This window comes from Agelaius tricolor, unplaced genomic scaffold, assembly GCF_023055355.1.
Source record: "Agelaius tricolor isolate 1412-34295 unplaced genomic scaffold, bAgeTri1.0.p SCAF_22, whole genome shotgun sequence".
NCBI classification, from domain to species: domain Eukaryota; kingdom Metazoa; phylum Chordata; class Aves; order Passeriformes; family Icteridae; genus Agelaius; species Agelaius tricolor.
Genome location: NW_027269282.1, coordinates 13,542,755 through 13,561,505, shown reverse-complemented (window position 1 = coordinate 13,561,505; position 18,751 = coordinate 13,542,755).

The following is an 18,751-nucleotide window of genomic DNA, read 5'->3' as shown; positions in this document are numbered from 1 at the left end:
TAATTAAACCCTAATATAATATAGTAGTTCTAAAATACCACCCCTGCTCAGTAAACTGCACCAGGCTCTAGCTTGGAAGAATGAACTGGGCAGGAAATAAATCCTAAATTGAGTTTTTCAACCAGAAACACCTCTTGGGGCACAGGCAGGGGCTTGAGGACCCATTTTTCCATCCTCCAGAGCTCTGATCCCTGGCCAGGGGCACACTGGGGACAGCCCAAGGGTGTAGAGGAGTTTCCTGCAGGCAGGCCTGGAGACCCCTTGCTTTTGGTTACAATGCATTATAGACTTTTCTTTTGGTCACAATGCATTATAAATTTTTCTTTTGGTTACAATGCATTATAAACTTTTCTTTGCTAAGCATCTTCATACAGTAGAACCAATCTATCCCTTAACTATTATCTATAGCCAATCATAACTGCTGTAATTACCATATTCCTGTTACTGTTCTCCAATCACTCACAGTCAGTACATTACAGTTTAAGCCAGAAGTTGTTTTTCAGTTTTCTTGCAGTGGAAAATTCTGAGACCTTTTTTCTATTTTCAGCTTTGCTGCCTTGTTTGCCTGTGCTCTCTTCCTGCTTGGTAAAAACATCTTCTTGTTTGGGGTGGGTTTATCCTTTGCTCTGAGCCATAAAAACCCCTTCTAACTCACACACCCTGTGCCTCCTTGGTTATCCAGTGACACTGGCTCTGCAATTCTTTTCTTCTATACCAAAACTCGCTTCCATCTCTATTCCTTCATCAGACTCTACATTTAAAAATCTTTCTGCTAAGTTTACACATCTGTGAGACTTTCCTGTCAAACTTCCATCCTTCCCAGCACAGGAGCTGAGCCATCTGTGGCACCCTGCCCTCCTGGGTGCCCAGCACAGCTCCAGCTCCCACAGCCACGCGCTGAACGCTCTGACACTCACAGCTCCTGCTCCAAACCCCACGGCATCGCCCACATCTGCCCAAAGACAGCTCATCCAGATGGCAATGGCACCTGTGTGAAAATGTGAGTGACACACGCAGGGCCCGGGCTGCCAGCTCTGTCCTCCCCCTCCACGCTCTGTCACGCGCTGGGCTGGTGTCACTGGGGATGAGAGACTGGGGCTGGGAGAGCACCTCCTCTGTGCAGGGAGAGTGGAGAAACAGCCAGGAGAAGCCGGGCCTGCAGGCCTCCTGCCCCAGAGCAACACTGCCTGGAATGGCCCAGAGCACAGGGAATGGCCAGAGCACAGGGAATGGCCCAGAGCACAGGGAATGGCCCAGAGCACAGGGAATGGCCCAGAGCACAGGGAATGGGCCAGAATGCAGGGAATGGCCCAGAGCACAGGGAATGGCCCAGAGCACAGGGAATGAGCCAGAATGCAGGGAATGGCCCAAAGCACAGGGAATGGCCCAAAGCACAGGGAATGGCCCAGAACACAGGGAATGGCCCAGAATGCAGGGAATGGCCCAGAGCACAGGGAATGGCCCAGAGCACAGGGAATGGGCCAAAGCACAGGGAATGGCCCAGAATGCAGGGAATGGCCCAGAATGCAGGGAATGGCCCAGAATGCAGGGAATGGCCCAAAGTACAGGGAATGGCCCAAAGCACAGGGAATGGCCCAGAACACAGGGAATGGCCCAGAATGCAGGGAATGGCCCAGAGCACAGGGAATGGCCCAGAATGCAGGGAATGGCCCAGAACACAGGGAATGGCCCAGAACGCAGGGAATGGCCCAGAATGCAGGGAATGGCCCAAAGCACAGGGAATGGCCCAGAGCACAGGGAATGGCCCAGAACACAGGGAATGGCCCAGAATGTAGGGAATGGCCCAGAGCACAGGGAATGGCCCAGAATGTAGGGAATGGCCCAGAACACAGGGAATGGCCCAGAATGTAGGGAATGGCCCAGAACACAGGGAATGGCCCAGAACACAGGGAATGGCCCAGAATGTAGGGAATGGCCCAGAACACAGGGAATGGCCCAGAGCACAGGGAATGGCCCAGAACACAGGGAATGGCCCAGAACACAGGGAATGGCCCAGAATGTAGGGAATGGCCCAGAGTACAGGGAATGGCCCAGAATGTAGGGAATGGCCCAGAACACAGGGAATGGCCCAGAACACAGGGAATGGCCCAGAATGTAGGGAATGGCCCAGAATGTAGGGAATGGCCCAGAACACAGGGAATGGCCCAGAGCACAGGGAATGGCCCAGAACACAGGGAATGGCCCAGAATGTAGGGAATGGCCCAGAATGTAGGGAATGGCCCAGAACACAGGGAATGGCCCAGAATGCAGGGAATGGCCCAGAACACAGGGAATGGCCCAAAGCACAGGGAATGGCCCAGAGCGCAGGGAATGGCCCAGAACACAGGGAATGGCCCAGAATGTAGGGAATGGCCCAGAACACAGGGAATGGCCCAGAGCACAGGGAATGGCCCAGAACACAGGGAATGGCCCAGAGCACAGGGAATGGCCCAAAGCACAGGGAATCCCCCAAAATGCAGGGAATGGTCCAGAATGAAGGGAATGGCCCAGAACACAGGGAATGGCCCAAAACACAAGAAAACCCCTAAAACGCAGGGAATCCCCCAAAGGGGTGGTCAGCTCTTCTGGCCAGGCTCCTTCCTAGGAAGGCATGGATTTGGGGAAAGGGGTTTGGGTGGATTTTGGGAAAGGTTCATCCCCAGAGGGTGCTGGCTCTGCACAGCACCCCAAAAATCCTGGCTTTAACCCTTCCTGTCATGGAGACTCCACACAAACCCTCACAAGGAACATCCCCACATCCCAGGAAGTCCCTGGAGTCTGGACAGGTTTTGGGATGGGGTTTGAGCCTTTGCAAACCCCCACAGCTCCCCTGGAACCTGTCTGTGCCTCCAGGGAATCCAGCCCAGGAACAGGGTCCTGGAACCTCCTTGCTGCTCTGCTTCACGGTGCAATTGCCAACAGACAAAAGGAAACATGTTTGCTGCATGAGAAATGTGTTCCTAGCTCAGGAGAGGGAAGAAATCTTCATTTTCTTTAAAGAATGGCTGGAAAATTGGATATTTCTGAAAAACAAACCCTGTGAATATCAAGCAGCCGAGTCCCTGAGGAGCAGCAGCTTCCCAAGGAAGCCTCAGAGAATCCTTCCAAGCACACAGCATGAATAATTCCTGAAATCATTATCAGGGGAGCAGACTGGGGCTCCACAACCTCCAGGGAGGGAATAACACAGGGAGACAAACCTGAGCCTCTGCCATTCCAAGGAGTTTGGTGACAGCCAGGGGGAGTCCCCAGCCCTGGAGGGGTTTCAAGGTGTGTGGATGTGGCACCTGGGGACATGGTGGCCTTGGCAGCGCTGGGAGTGGCTGGACTTGGTGTGCCCAGAGGGATTTTCCAAAGAAAATGATTCTGTGACCCCCCTGTGCATCCCCTGGGGACAGGGATGGTGACAGGCCCTGGCAGCAGGTCCCTGGCACCCACCCCTGTCACTGCCCAGCCAAGCCCGGGATTTTGGGGCATTAAAGGCCACTTAAACCCTGCACTGTCCTTGGCTCTGAGGCATCACTGAGCACTGCAGACAATCTGTGTCACCCTAGGAAAGGACCAGAGCCAGGATTGCCCCACACAAGGCCAGCAGAGGGAGGGACACAAGGAGCAGGGGCTGAGATGGCTCCAATTCCCTTCTCAAGAATCATCCACACCTCCATCCATCCATCATCCATCCATCCATCCATCATCCATCCATCATCCATCCATCCATCCATCATCCATCCATCATCCTCCATCCATCCATCATCCATCCATCATCCATCATCCATCCATCATCCATCCATCCATCATCCATCCATCATCCATCCATCCATCATCCATCATCCATCCATCATCCATCCATCCATCATCCATCATCCATCCATCCATCATCCATCCATCCATCCATCCATCATCCATCCATCCATCATCCATCCATCCATCCATCCATCATCCATCATCCATCCATCCATCCATCCATCCATCATCCATCCATCCATCCATCCATCCATCATCCATCATCCATCCATCCATCCATCATCCATCCATCATCCATCATCCATCATCCATCCATCCATCCATCCATCATCCATCCATCATCCATCCATCCATCATCCATCATCCATCCATCTCCCATCCATCCATCCATCATCCATCCATCATCCATCCATCCATCATCCATCCATCCATCCATCCATCATCCATCCATCATCCATCCATCCATCATCCATCATCCATCCATCATCCATCCATCCATCATCCATCCATCCATCATCCATCATCCATCCATCATCCATCCATCCATCTCCCATCCATCCATCACCCATCCATCCATCCATCCATCCATCCATCATCCATCATCCATCCATCATCCATCATCCATCCATCATCCATCATCCATCCATCATCCATCCATCCATCATCCATCATCCATCCATCTCCCATCCATCCATCACCCATCCATCCATCATCCATCCATCCATCATCCATCCATCCATCCATCCATCATCCATCCATCATCCATCCATCCATCATCCATCATCCATCCATCATCCATCCATCCATCATCCATCCATCCATCATCCATCATCCATCCATCATCCATCCATCCATCTCCCATCCATCCATCACCCATCCATCCATCCATCCATCCATCCATCATCCATCCATCCATCCATCATCCATCCATCCATCCATCACCCATCCATCCATCCATCCATCATCCATCATCCATCCATCATCCATCATCCATCCATCCATCATCCATCCATCATCCATCATCCATCCATCATCCATCCATCCATCATCCATCCATCATCCATCATCCATCCATCCATCCATCATCCATCATCCATCCATCCATCTCCCATCCATCCATCCATCCATCCATCCATCATCCATCCATCCATCATCCATCCATCCATCCATCCATCCATCCATCACCCATCCATCCATCCATCCATCCATCATCCATCCATCCATCCATCCATCCATCCATCATCCATCCATCATCCATCCATCATCCATCATCCATCCATCCATCATCCATCCATCATCCATCATCCATCCATCCATCATCCATCCATCCATCCATCCATCCATCCATCCATCCATCCATCATCCATCCATCCATCCATCCATCATCCATCCATCCATCACCCATCCATCCATCCATCCATCCATCCATCATCCATCCATCCATCCATCCATCCATCCATCATCCATCCCTCCCTCCCTCCCAGCCCATCTCCAGTGCTCAGCAGCTCTCACACAGACCCTGGGGACACTCAGTGCCTGATCCCCAGCAGATCTGTTCCCAGATCCTGCTCCCTTATCTCTGCACAGTGAAAGTGGGACAGGCAGGATTAGGCCCTGGGCTGCCCTAGGGCCGGCTTTAGCTGCTAATCCCTGTTTATCTCTGCTCGAGATTAATTCCTGACAACAGCTAAGCCTTACTTTGAGAGGCAGGCACGAGCTGTGGGAGCTGTCTCTGTCACAGGGAAGGCAGGGACTTCTCATCCTGACAGCAAGAGTGGGAATGATCCAGTCCTGAGGGACAGGGCCATCCCCAGAGGGTGCTGGCACTGCCCAGGGAATGGGCACAGCCCCGAGGCTGCCAGAGCTCCAGGAGAGCTTGGACAGCACTGCCAGGGATGCCCAGGTGAGATTTGGGGGTGTCTGTGCAGGGCCAGGGGCTGGACTGATGTTCCCTGTGGGTCCCTTCCAGCCCAGGATATTCTGGGATTCTAAAATCCCCTTTCCTTGCCCCCATCCAGTCCCTCAGGTGACTCTGGGGCTGTTCAGTGCCTGCACCATTGACTGCTCACAGGGAAACACCAGAATTTTCCTAATTCCCAATTCCCAAAGTGTTTCCAGCAGCATAGAAGCGACCAAAACAAAAAGCAAAGGCTCTTGGTTATTAAGATTGGAAATTAAGGTTGGAACAAACCTTTAGGATCATCAGCCACCATTCAGCAGCCCCGTGGTCACCGCTGTCCCTGTCCTCAAGTGCCACATCTGCAGGTTCTGACCACTGCCGGGTGACTCCACCTCTGCCCTGTGCCAACGCCTGAACACCCTTCCTGTGGGGAAATTCCCCTTCATGCCCCATCTAAACCTCCCATGGTGGCATTCCCTGAGGCCATTCCCTGTTGTCCTGTCCCTGGGAGGAGCCAGTGCAGGCCTGTAGCAAGGGCCAGAAATGATAATAATTTTATTATTATAATATTTTTTGATAACAATAATTTTTGATAACAAGGGCCCGGGATTCCAAGGGTTGGCATATTCTGTACCAAAAGCATCTTTTTCCTGCTTAGGCTGCTTGGCAGAGCTCCTCTCACAGAGACCCCCATTTGGGATTATTTGGGATGATCCCCAGCAGAAGAGGTGCATGACATGATTTCCAGCCCCAAACCCTTCTGACTCCTCATAAGCCATTAACAGCAGTGGTAATGAGCGTGCACTAAACATTCCATAAAATATGTAAAGCCTGGATGGTGCTCAATAGATCTTGGCAAGTGCCTCGTTTAACCTTCACAGCTCATGAAAAACTGCTCCAGCTTCCCCTCTCAGACATGAGAACCATTGATTGTTTACAGCTCTGCATGACCTTTAGTGACAAGTGAGGGAAATGATGAGGTATTCGGGTGTAATTCAATCCTGAAATGGGCTCCAAATGAGCTGGGGCTCCACAGGGCCCACGTTGCTCGTGCACATTTATTTCTGCCCCGAGTCTCATCCAAGTCTTTGGAGAAGGTGTGGAGGAAACTCTTTCAAAGTGTTCTGAGTGCAGATAAACTGTTAATATCTGGGAGACAGCAGGGCTGAAGAGCTGCTCATAACTATAAAATCTATAATTAATTTAAAAAACATCAGCTGAACGACACTTTGCTGTTATAGATGGGCAGCACACGCACCAAGATCCTCTCCTAGAAAAGCTGTGCAAGGACTTCTTCAGACTCACAGGAAACATCCAGCCTCCACCCCACCCCATCTGTCTGACAGCACCTCCATCACCCACCCTGGGCTCTTTGCTTCCCTGCTGGTCCCACAGCACCCAGCCCTTCAGGGGTTAAAAACAGGACAGCCACTCTTCCTCTCCTCTGGCCTCTCATTTCTCCTCCTCATATTTTCGGTTTATTTCCCTTCAAACCCTTCTCACCACCCAAACTCCACCTCCTGTGGCAGGGAATTGTTGTCTCTTCCTACAAACCTGTAATTACAAGGCAGGAGCACGCCCTGAAATGGATTTTTTGGGAGCACAGTGTTACAGAAGCACCTGGGAACTGGGCTGTGCCAGAACACATCCCTTGTTATCAGTGATTTCAGTGGTGGTGGCCCCGTGGCTCCTGTGCCTGCCAGGGGTCAGGGAGTCCTGTGCCAGAATATTTCCTTTATCCCTTGTTATCAGTGATTTCAGTGGTGGTGGCCCCGTGGCTCCTGTGCCTACCAGGGGTCAGGGAGTCCTGGCACGGCCATTCCCAGGTGCTGGCCCTGCTCACAGGGCACAGCTGCAGCCCCAGGGGTGTCCCCTGCCAGGCTGGGCACTCTCAGTGGCCTCAGCTGCTCCTGGGGCCATGCCCGTCCCCTGAAGGCTGAGCCTGCCATGCTCTGGGGGAAACAGGATCACAGAATCACTGTGTGTTCAAATCTTACTGCAAACAGGATCACAGAATCACTGTGTGTTCAAATCTTACTGCAAACAGGATCACAGAATCACTGTGCAGGTGTTCAAATCTTACAGCAAACAGGATCACAGAATCACTGTGCAAGTGTTTAAATCTTACAGCAAACAGGATCACAGAATCACTGTGTGTTCAAATCTTACAGCAAACAGGATCACAGAATCACTGTGCAGGTGTTCAAATCTTACAGCAAACAGGATCACAGAATCACTGTGCAAGTGTTTAAATCTTACAGCAAACAGGATCACAGAATCACTGTGTGTTCAAATCTTACAGCAAACAGGATCACAGAATCACTGTGCAGGTGTTTAAATCTTACAGCAAACAGGATCACAGAATCACTGTGTGTTCAAATCTTACAGCAAACAGGATCACAGAATCACTGTGCAGGTGTTTAAATCTTACTGCAAACAGGATCACAGAATCACACAATGTGAATGTTTAAATCTGCCTGCAAAGAGGATCACAAAATCACACTGTAAATATTTAAATCTTACTGGACACAGGATCAAAGAATCACACTGTAAATGTTGAAATCTGCCTGCAAACAGGATCACAGAATCACACTAAATATTTAAATCTTACTGGACACAGGATCACAGAATCAGTGCATAATTGTTTAAATCTTACAGCAAACAGGATCACAGAATCATTCTGCAAATGTTGAAATCTGCCTGCAAACAGGATCACAGAATCACTGCATAAACGTTTAAATCTTACTGCAAACAGGATCACAGAATCACTCTGCAAATGCTTAAATCTGCCTACAAACAGTATCACAGAATCACACTAAATATTTAAATCTTACTGGACACAGGATCACAGAATCACACTAAATATTTAAATCTGCCTGCAAACAGTATCACAGAATCACACTGTGTAAATGTTTAAATCTTACTGCAAAGAGGATCACAGAATCACACACTGTAAATGTTGAAATCTGCCTGCAAAGAGGATCACAAAATCACTTTGCAAATGGTTAAATCTGCCTGCAAACAGGATCTCAATCACACTAAGAATGGTTAAACTGGCAGACAGGATCACAGAATCACAATAAATATTGAAACCTGTCTGCAGACAGGATCTCAGTGACCCTGTGCATGGTTAAACTGCAGACAGGATCTCAGTGACCCTGTGCATGGTTAAACCTGCCTGCAGACAGGATCTCAGTCCCCTGTGCATGGTTAAACTGCAGACAGGATCTCAGTCCCCTGTGCATGGTTAAACTGCAGACAGGATCTCAGTCCCCTGTGCATGGTTAAACTGCAGACAGGATCTCAGTCCCCTGTGCATGGTTAAACTGCAGACAGGATCTCAGTCACCCTGTGCATGGTTAAACCTGCCTGCAGACAGTATCTCAGTGACCCTGTGCATGGTTAAACCTGCCTGCAGACAGGATCTCAGTGACCCTGTGCATGGTTAAACTGCAGACAGGATCTCAGTCACCCTGTGCATGGTTAAACTGCAGACAGGATCTCAGTCCCCTGTGCATGGTTAAACTGCAGACAGGATCTCAGTGACCCTGTGCATGGTTAAACTGCAGACAGGATCTCAGTGACCCTGTGCATGGTTAAACCTGCCTGCAGACAGGATCTCAGTCCCCTGTGCATGGTTAAACTGCAGACAGGATCTCAGTGACCCTGTGCATGGTTAAACTGCAGACAGGATCTCAGTGACCCTGTGCATGGTTAAACCTGCCTGCAGACAGGATCTCAGTGACCCTGTGCATGGTTAAACCTGCCTGCAGACAGGATCTCAGTCCCCTGTGCATGGTTAAACTGCAGACAGGATCTCAGTCCCCTGTGCATGGTTAAACTGCAGACAGGATCTCAGTGACCCTGTGCATGGTTAAACCTGCCTGCAGACAGGATCTCAGTCCCCTGTGCATGGTTAAACTGCAGACAGGATCTCAGTGACCCTGTGCATGGTTAAACCTGCCTGCAGACAGGATCTCAGTCCCCTGTGCATGGTTAAACTGCAGACAGGATCTCAGTCACCCTGTGCATGGTTAAACCTGCCTGCAGACAGGATCTGAGTCCCCTGTGCATGGTTAAACCTGCCTGCAGACAGGATCTGAGTCCCCTGTGCATGGTTAAACTGCAGACAGGACCTGGGGCTGTCAGGGCATCCCCAGCAGAGCATCCCCAGCAGCTCTGCCAGCCGTGCCCTGCCCAGCCCCAGCAGCAGAGGCCAGGGGGCTGCAGGCCCAGGGGCCCAGGGCTGTGGCCAGGCAGGGGAGCAGGGGCAGGGGGGCTCAGCCTGGCCCCAGCACTGCTGCACCCCCTAAAATCCAACCTTTGGTGTCCAGGGCTCTGCAGGGAGCAACCCAGTCCTCCTGGAGAGCTGGCATGGGAATGTGATGGCATTCCCTGCACCAAGCCCCCTTTAATTCAATTAACTGATTTCACAAGTTACATTGCTTCATATAAAACAGCTTCAGACAGTTTGGGTGTTCTCACCTTTAATGCTCCACTGTCAGAGCCTTTTTCTCAGATAAGTGAGAAATTAGTGCCCCATTTGTTCCTTGTCCAAGTGGATTTTTTCACTCAGATTTCATTTTTACTGAACAGCATCTTCCCCAAATCTCAGATGCAGAATAAAATCCATTGTTGGATTTGTTTTATGCACCACATCACAGACACACATCCTTGAGGCCAGAGCATCCCAACTATCTGTACACTGGCACAGCTTCCCTGCCAAAATCCACAGTTATTCCCACTTTCCCAAATAAATCATACAACAGCCAGCTCTGCACCCTTCCCAAGCTGCAAACAAAACCAGATTTGCAGCTGCCTTTCCATGGAGAAGGATTGTTCAAGATAATTTTTCTCATTGATTTATTTCCCTGAAGCTCAAACTCTTCCTGTTTAAAGGGGAAATTTTAACGTGAGGGGTGAAGCTGTGTAGCCAGAGAATTTAGAGCTCAGCAGGATTGTTTTCTAAATTCTAAACATTCCTGAATTCAAGTCCTAAGGCACAAGGAAACTCCAAACATTAAAACAGCAAACCCAGCCCAGGGTTTGAGAAATGATCTCTTTAAATCAGCTGAGCTCCTTGGCTCACAGAGTGGGATGTGCTCTCCCTCTAGAGTTGCAGCTGGAGCCCAGAGCTGGAGTGGTTGTTGTTCTTGCCCATTCAAACAGAGAAGTGGCCTTGAAAATCCATTTTTTGCATCAAATCCTACCAACCAGCATTTTATCCAGCCTTGACCGGGGGCCTGAACACATCCCAGAGCCCCTTTGATCAAATAGCTACTAGAAAATCACTCACAAAACCTCCTATTTCCACCACTTGTATTTCCATATTTCTCAGCACTCATTATCCTCAGCACATCTTCCTCTTCCCTTCTGCCACTGTGATACAATCAAGCAAATTCCCCCTGAAGAGGTTAATTAAAGCCCTCTCTGCTCAAAAAAGCTGCAGGATTGCAGGATCACTCCTTGGAACAGCACAGGAATAAAAAGCATTTGCCTAGTGCCCATTCAAACATCTGAAGTGCAGGCAGGAAAAAGAGGAATAAATATAAAAGCTCCCAGAAAAGCAGCTCGCCAGGAAGAGCCATCTGCTCCCCGTGCCCCCAGGAAAAGCAGCTCCTCTGCCTTGCCAGGAAATGCAAGCAGCCTTGGGCTCCAGGGAGCCAGGAGCTCTGGGAAATGGCAGGAATAATCTGGTTTGCACCCTGGTGCATGATGCACGGGCTGCAGGGAGTGCTGCCCTGGGGCTGGCAAAGGGAGCCCTGGAAACTGGGATGGGGGCCAGGGAGCCTGACGCCTCTCAGGGCTGCAGTTATTCCATGTTTTTATTGTATTGGAAGGAAATGGGCTGGAATTCACAGAATCACAGAGTGACCAGGCTGGAGGAGACCTCCAGGACCATCGAGTCCAGCCCAGCCCCAAGAGCTCAACTCAACCCTGGCACCCAGTGCCACATCCAGGCTTTGTTAAACACACCAGGGATGGGGACTCCACCATTCCCATTCCCTGGGAATTCCCAAAATTCCCCCAGATTCACAGAAGTCACAGAATTCAGAGAATTCACAGAATCACTGGGTTGGAAGAGACCTCAGAGATCATCAAATCCATCCCAGCCCCAACAAAACCTCACCCAAACCCTGGCCCCCAGTGCCACATCCAGGCTTTGTTAAACACACCCAGGGATGGGGACCCCACCACCTCCCAGGGCAGAACATTCCAGAACTTTATCACCCTTTCTGTGAAAAACTTTTTCCTGCTATCCAACCTGTATTTCCCTTGAGGCTGTCCCTGTTTTCCCTGGGAGCAGAGCCTGACCCCCAGCTCCACCCTCACAGCCCCTTCCTGTTCTGATTCTCCTGGTTTTGCCCCCATTCTGCTCAGTCCAAGAGCAAATGGGCCCCAGCAGCCCAGGGCTGGTTCTAAGGGATGTTCTGGGGCACAGCTTGGGAGTTTTGCCTGCAAACTCTGTCCCAGGACTGGAAGCTTTCCATGGCATTCTCTGAGGAGTGCCTGGGCTCAGTCAGTGATGCCCAGCCTGGGGTGGGCTGCAAGGGCTCCAAATGCCCCCAGTGCCAGCCCTGCCATGGCAGGGACACCTCCCACTGTCCCAGGTGCTCCCAGCCCCAGTGTCCAACCTGGCCCTGGGCACTGCCAGGGATCCAGGGCAGCCCCAGCTGCTTTGGGAATTCCATCCCAGCCCTTCCTCATCCTCCCAGGGAACAATTCCCAATTCCCAATATCCCACCCATCCCTGCCTCTGGCTCCTAAGGAATATTTGCACCCATTCTCTTTGAAAAGCACAGAGGAAGGAGCACATCAGGTGATAGTGGAGCCCTGGAAAATGTTAAAGATAGAAAACGAAAATGTTGGGCTTTGTGTTTTCTCAGGTCACTGCACCTGTGTAAGCAGTATGATAGATGGTATAATTGTTAGATGTGGTGATTGTTTAGTAACTAAATATAATTATTGTATAAGCATCAGAAGAATCATGAGAAACTATGTTAGAAATTTAAGGGGGGGACCATGAGAAGCCAGGCTTGACTGAAATCTATGTATACAATAGAACAATATAAGTGTAATAATTAACATGAAAGTTATATAACAATAGAATATAAAAACACGATCACCTCGAATGTATGGTGGGAGTCAGATTTGAGTTGAATACTCCTGACACCCAGAGCTCTCAATAAAAAGTACCACATATAATTGCTTATGTGATCTTGTGTTTCTGAACACTAACACAGGAACAACCCTGTGGAAGCTGTTTGGCAGATGCTGGAGAACAGGACCAGAGCTCCCCAAACCCCTCAGGCAGCCAGTGGGAAAACCCCCAGACCCTCTGCTGTGGCCATTTCACTCCCTGGGTGATTCCTGGGTCCCAGCCAGAGACAGGAGCCAGTGGGACGCCCCCCACATCCCTGGGGGGCTGCAGCTCCCAGGGCTCCCTAAATGCCCCATTTACCTCAGGGGGGCAAAGCTCCTCCTTTGTACCACGGGCAGGCATTTACTGATGGCATGGGCTGTCCTCAGGAGGGTCTGAAGGCTCCTAAAAGGCTTGGAGCATGAAGGGGAGTGGGAGATGAGGCTGGAATTGTGCCTGGCGCTGGTTCCTCTCCCCTTGCCCCGTGCCAGGCCCAGGATGGTGATTAGAGCCCTTCCCCTGGAAATGGGAGTCATCAGGGGAGCCTGGGAGGAGGGAGCTCAGCTCATCTCTGTTCCACATAACAGCTCCTGAAAATACAGCCAGGCTGGAATCACCGGGGCGACACAGCCTGGAACAACAAAGCCCGGCTTTAATTGAGCCCTGACCAAGGTGGCCCTGCAAGGACCTCTCCAGCCCCTCTGCCAGGGGCTGCAGGCAGGAAAAGAGCAAAAGTTCCTGCAAAGCCAGCCAAAGGAAACCTGCCCTGGCAGATCTCTGTGCATTAATCAAGACAGCAGAAATGTTCGTGTGGAGGGAGGGCAATTTGGCTCCACATGATCCAAACCCCACCATTTCCCAACATCCTAAAAGCTTTGGCTCCACATGATCCAAACCCCACCATTTCCCAACATCCTAAAAGCTTTTCTAACTAACACAGCCTCTTATACTGTCATGTGCTGCCCCTAAACCATCTCAGCCACTAATCTCTGATGAAAGAATCTCTCTGCTGAAAGGGACTCTCAGGGCCGTGGTGAAAAATGTAATGATTCAATTATTTGGTATGGTTTTAATGAAGTTATTTCAAGAACTTGAAATTGATGCCACTTGTGGAATATCTTTTGTATTTTTGATGAATTAGGGGCTTTTTCAGGTCTGAGATTGGTGTTTCCAGCAGCCCTTTTGTGCAGTTATTTACCATTCAGTTTAATTACAGCATCCTGCAAGCTCAGCTGTCAGCCCTGACGTTATATAACCCTCTTTAAAAGAAACAGATTATTTAATACAGGAGTTGGAAACTGTGACAAAAATCCAGAGAATGAAACAGAAATTTATCTTTCTGAACACATTCTCATTACCCCATAAATTTCCCTGCAAGCTTTGGGAGGCAAACAGGGCTCGGTTGAATTTATGGAACGATGTTATTCCAGTTATATAATGGAATAAAGGATAAAAGTCCGTTTGATCCCTGTGTTCTAACACGAGGTTTCTAAAGGAGTTTCAAAATGCCAAGTGCAATGTTAGCTTTACACAACCACTGGGTCTGTTGAGACTGATGATACCTCTTTTAATTAAAAAAAAATATGGAGAAATTAAACATCAAAATTAAATATCAAAATTAAATATCAAAATTAAATATCAAAATTAAATACCAAAATGAATATCAAAACAACAAACCCCGTCTTCATTTTCACTGTGCAATAACTTAATTCAGAGCTCTCTGATGGAATAAATGTTTTAAAAGTGAGGGTAAAAATTGGGTTGTTCAAAATGCCGTCCTGTAATGTCAGGTATTTTCATTTTCCACCAGTGGAATAATGAAGGGTTTTCCCCTCAGTTACACTAACACAGGATGTGACCTCTCACCCTGGGATCAATGAAATCCCTTCCTTCCAGGGGAGAGAAATCTCCCAAATAAACTGGAGATTGCACAGCTGAGGAAGAGGAGCAAAAAAAGGAGGGCAAAGAGAGCATTTGTGTTGGTTTTCAGCTCCTCTGGAATTCATTCACACTTGACCTGAGAGAATATGAATATTAAAATTGCACAAAGTAGGTGAAGAAAAAAACCCACAAAATGCCAGAGTTATAAGAGGAAGCACTGAGTAATAAATGGGAAATAAAAAGCTGTTTAAGTGGCTTTAATGCTGAATTGAATCCTCATGAAGGTTTATTAATGACCTGAGGAATTCCTGCATTAAATTCAGATTCAGGCAAAGCTTCCATGCAGGAGGTTCCTGCAGTTCTCCTGCTGCTTCCCACAGGGAGAACCCCAGGAAGGACCCTAAACTGCTCAGATTCCATGGGATTTCTCCAGAAAAAGAGCCTGGAACAGAGCAGGACAGGCTGCAAGAGCACCAAGGAGACAGGGCTGGAGCACCCTGAAATGGTGGGAAATGCACCTCAGAGCAATTCTGTTGCATACAAGTAAAGATATTATTAAAAAAAGGCCTTATAAATTCAGGTCTTACCCTACTGAATTAACCAGTTAAGCCTACAAGTTCCCATTAAAAAAAAAATCAGAAAAATAGAAAATCAATTAACACAACAACCTGTTCCTGTAAAGGAAAATGAGTTGCATCTGTAATTACAGAAGATCTTCTCCCATGAGATTCCACAAGGAAAATATGTAAACACCTGTAGATAAAGTCCTAACATGCACACACACAAACACCTTCTGACCAAGGAAGTGAGTGGCAATGAAATCTGCTGGCCAGTTAAACACAAGGTCTGTGAAAGCTGTATAAAAACAAGTTCTGTGGATAAAACATTGGCTTTTCCTGCCCAAAGCCCTGTCTGCTGTACTGCAACACAATTCCAGCCGAAATCCAGGGGAGGAAAACAGAGCTGAGCATCAGAGGGGGCAGGGGCAGCACCTCGTGATGTTCTCCCAAATCACAGGGAGGGTGGAAGGAATTCCCCACAGTGGGGACACAGGGGTGAGGAACGGTCACTGAGCTCTGAGGCTTGAAATGCCTGCTCTGAGTTCACAGCTCACTCCAGAGATAACACTGCAGATAACAGTGCAGATAACAGTGCAGATACCCCACAGACACCCCACAGACACAAATAACACTTCAGACACCCCACAGACACAGATAACACTGCAGATAACAGTGCAGACACCCCACAGACACAGATAACAGTGCAGATAACAGTGCAGATAACAGTGCAGACACCCCACAGACACAGATAACACTGCAGATAACAGTGCAGACACCCCACAGACACAGATAACACTGCAGACACCCCACAGCCACAGATAACAGTGCAGACACCCCACAGACACAGATAACACTGCAGATAACAGTGCAGACACCCCACAGACACAGATAACACTGCAGACACCCCACAGCCACAGATAACACTGCAGACACCCCACAGACACCCTACAGACACAAATAACACTGCAGACACCCCACAGACACAAATAACACTGCAAATAACACTGCAGATAACAGTGCAGACACTCCACAGACACCCCACAGACAGAGATAACAGCACAGACACCCCACAGACAGAGATAACAGTGCAGATAACAGTGCAGACACTCCACAGCCACAGATAACAATGCAGATAACAGTGCAGACACTCCACAGCCACAGATAACAGTGCAGACACCCCACAGACACCCCACAGACAGAGATAACAGTGCAGATAACAGTGCAGACACCTCACAGACACAGATAACACTGCAGATAACAGTGCAGACACTCCACAGACACTCCACAGACAACACTGCAGACACCTCACAGACAGAGATAACACTGCAGACACCCCACAGACACCCCACAGACACAGATAACACTGCAGATACCCCACAGCCAGGGCAGGGGGTGGCTGGGGAGGCACCTGGGATGCCAGGCAGTGCCACCATGGCAGGCACACTGGGATGCCAGGCAGTGCCACCATGGCAGGCACACTGGGATGCCAGGCTGCTCCCAGCCCATGCCAGGCCAGCCCCAGGGACCTGGCCCCGTCATTCCTGTGGCCCCAGGCATGGGGGATGTGTGGCTGAGCTCCCGAGGGGCTGGGGCAGGCAGGAGCTGCTGAGGCAGCCTTTCCCTGGGGCCACAGGGCTTTTCTGAGATCAGCAGCCGCCCTGTGCAGCTGCTGAGGGCTGATCTTTCCTGACTGAACGGGGTCCTGGAGCAGGGTGGCACTGATGAGGGTGTCAGCCAGGGAGGCAGGTGTCACACTGAGTCACTGGGCTGTGACAGCCTCTGCCAGGGCCCTGCTGCCTGGCACAGCCCCAGCCGTGCTGCTCACGCCACGCACGGGGTGCTGGGCAAATCCCAACATCCCTGGGGCTGGAAAAGCCCTCCCAGCCCATGGAATCCCTGTGGTGGCCTGTGCCCAGCCCCACTGTGTGCCCAGCTCTGAGTGCCACCTCCAGGGCTGTGCCAGTGTCACAGGGCTCCCAGGATGAGGGGAGAGACCAGGGTCTGACTCCGTGTTTCACAAGGCTGATTTATTATTTTATGATATATATTACATTAAAACTATACTAAAAGAATAGAAGAAAGGATTTCATCAGAAGGCTGGCTAAGAATAGAAAAGCAAAGAATGATCACAAAGGTTTGTGTCTCAGACCAAGAGTCCGAGCCAGCTGGGCTGTGATTGGCCATGAATTAGAAACAACCCCATGAGCCCAATCCCAGCTGCACCTGTTGCATCCCACAGCAGCAGATAACCATTGGGGACATTTTGTTCCTGAGGCCTCTCAGCCTCTCAGGAGGAAAAAACCCTAAGGAAAGGATTTTCCATAAAAGATGTCTGTGACACGGGGATTCCTGGGACACCTCCAGGGATGGGCACTCCAACCCTCCCTGGGCACTTCCAATCCTTTACAGCCCTTCCCTGAAGGAACTGGTTCCAGTATCCACAAACGTGAGCCTGGTTCCTGTTTTTTATTTCCTTTATTTAAAAGGAAATAAAATCTGGCATGGTTTTAATTCCAGCCCTGCACAGCCAGCCTGGCACAAACTTTTGGTTTTTTTTTTCCTCATCCATCTCTGAGGGAAATGAAAAGTCAGAAAGGGCTTTTTGCTTGGAACTCTTTGATCTTTGTTCCTTGGCCTCATCTGAGGGGAGACCTCCTGCCAGGGTCACCCAGCAACGGCAGTGAGGGCATGGTGCTGAAAAAACAGGCACAGTTTTTTTATTTTATAATTTTTTATATTTTTATATAAAATTATAAAAATTATAATATATAAATATCTACATATTATAATAAAATTTATAATATTATAATATTTATTTATATAATATTATATAATATTATATAAAATTCATAATATTTTATAAATAATTTTTTTATGATATTGTGAGATCATAGTATATAAATATATATTATAATATAAAATATTTTTATATAATGATATTCTTTTCTCTTAAATCTGCATTTCTTTATCCCAGAATGGTTGAGAGGGACTGTAAAGCCCATCCCATCCCAGCCCTCCCATGGACAGTGACACCTTCCACTACCCCAGGGTGCTCCAAAATGTTAAAACCCTGAATTATTTCCATATCCTGTGTAACTTAATGAACTTGACAAACACATAAACCCCAGGGTGAACAAAAACTGCCCCAGAGCAAACCAAATATTTCCCAAACTTGACTTAAGCAGCAAGGTCAGAATCTGGACATGGCCTTGTTGGTGTCACTTGGAAAAGATGGATTTTGACATCCAAATGTGAGGATTCATTTCCCACCCTGAAAAACCCCACGTGGCACCCAACACAAACAGTTCATTCAAACAGGGGCCACTGAAAATGCAAACAAATAAAACAAGGATCCCTGAGAACCAAAGGTGTGCTGAGAATATAAAACCAGCACCTTTAAAGCCACTCTTAAAACCACACATAAATAGCCTGTGACTTAACTTTATACATCTATAATAGATAAATAATAAGGGTTTTAAACTCGCTCATGGCTGAGCAATCAAGGAGAAAGCCACTCCTGAAGAC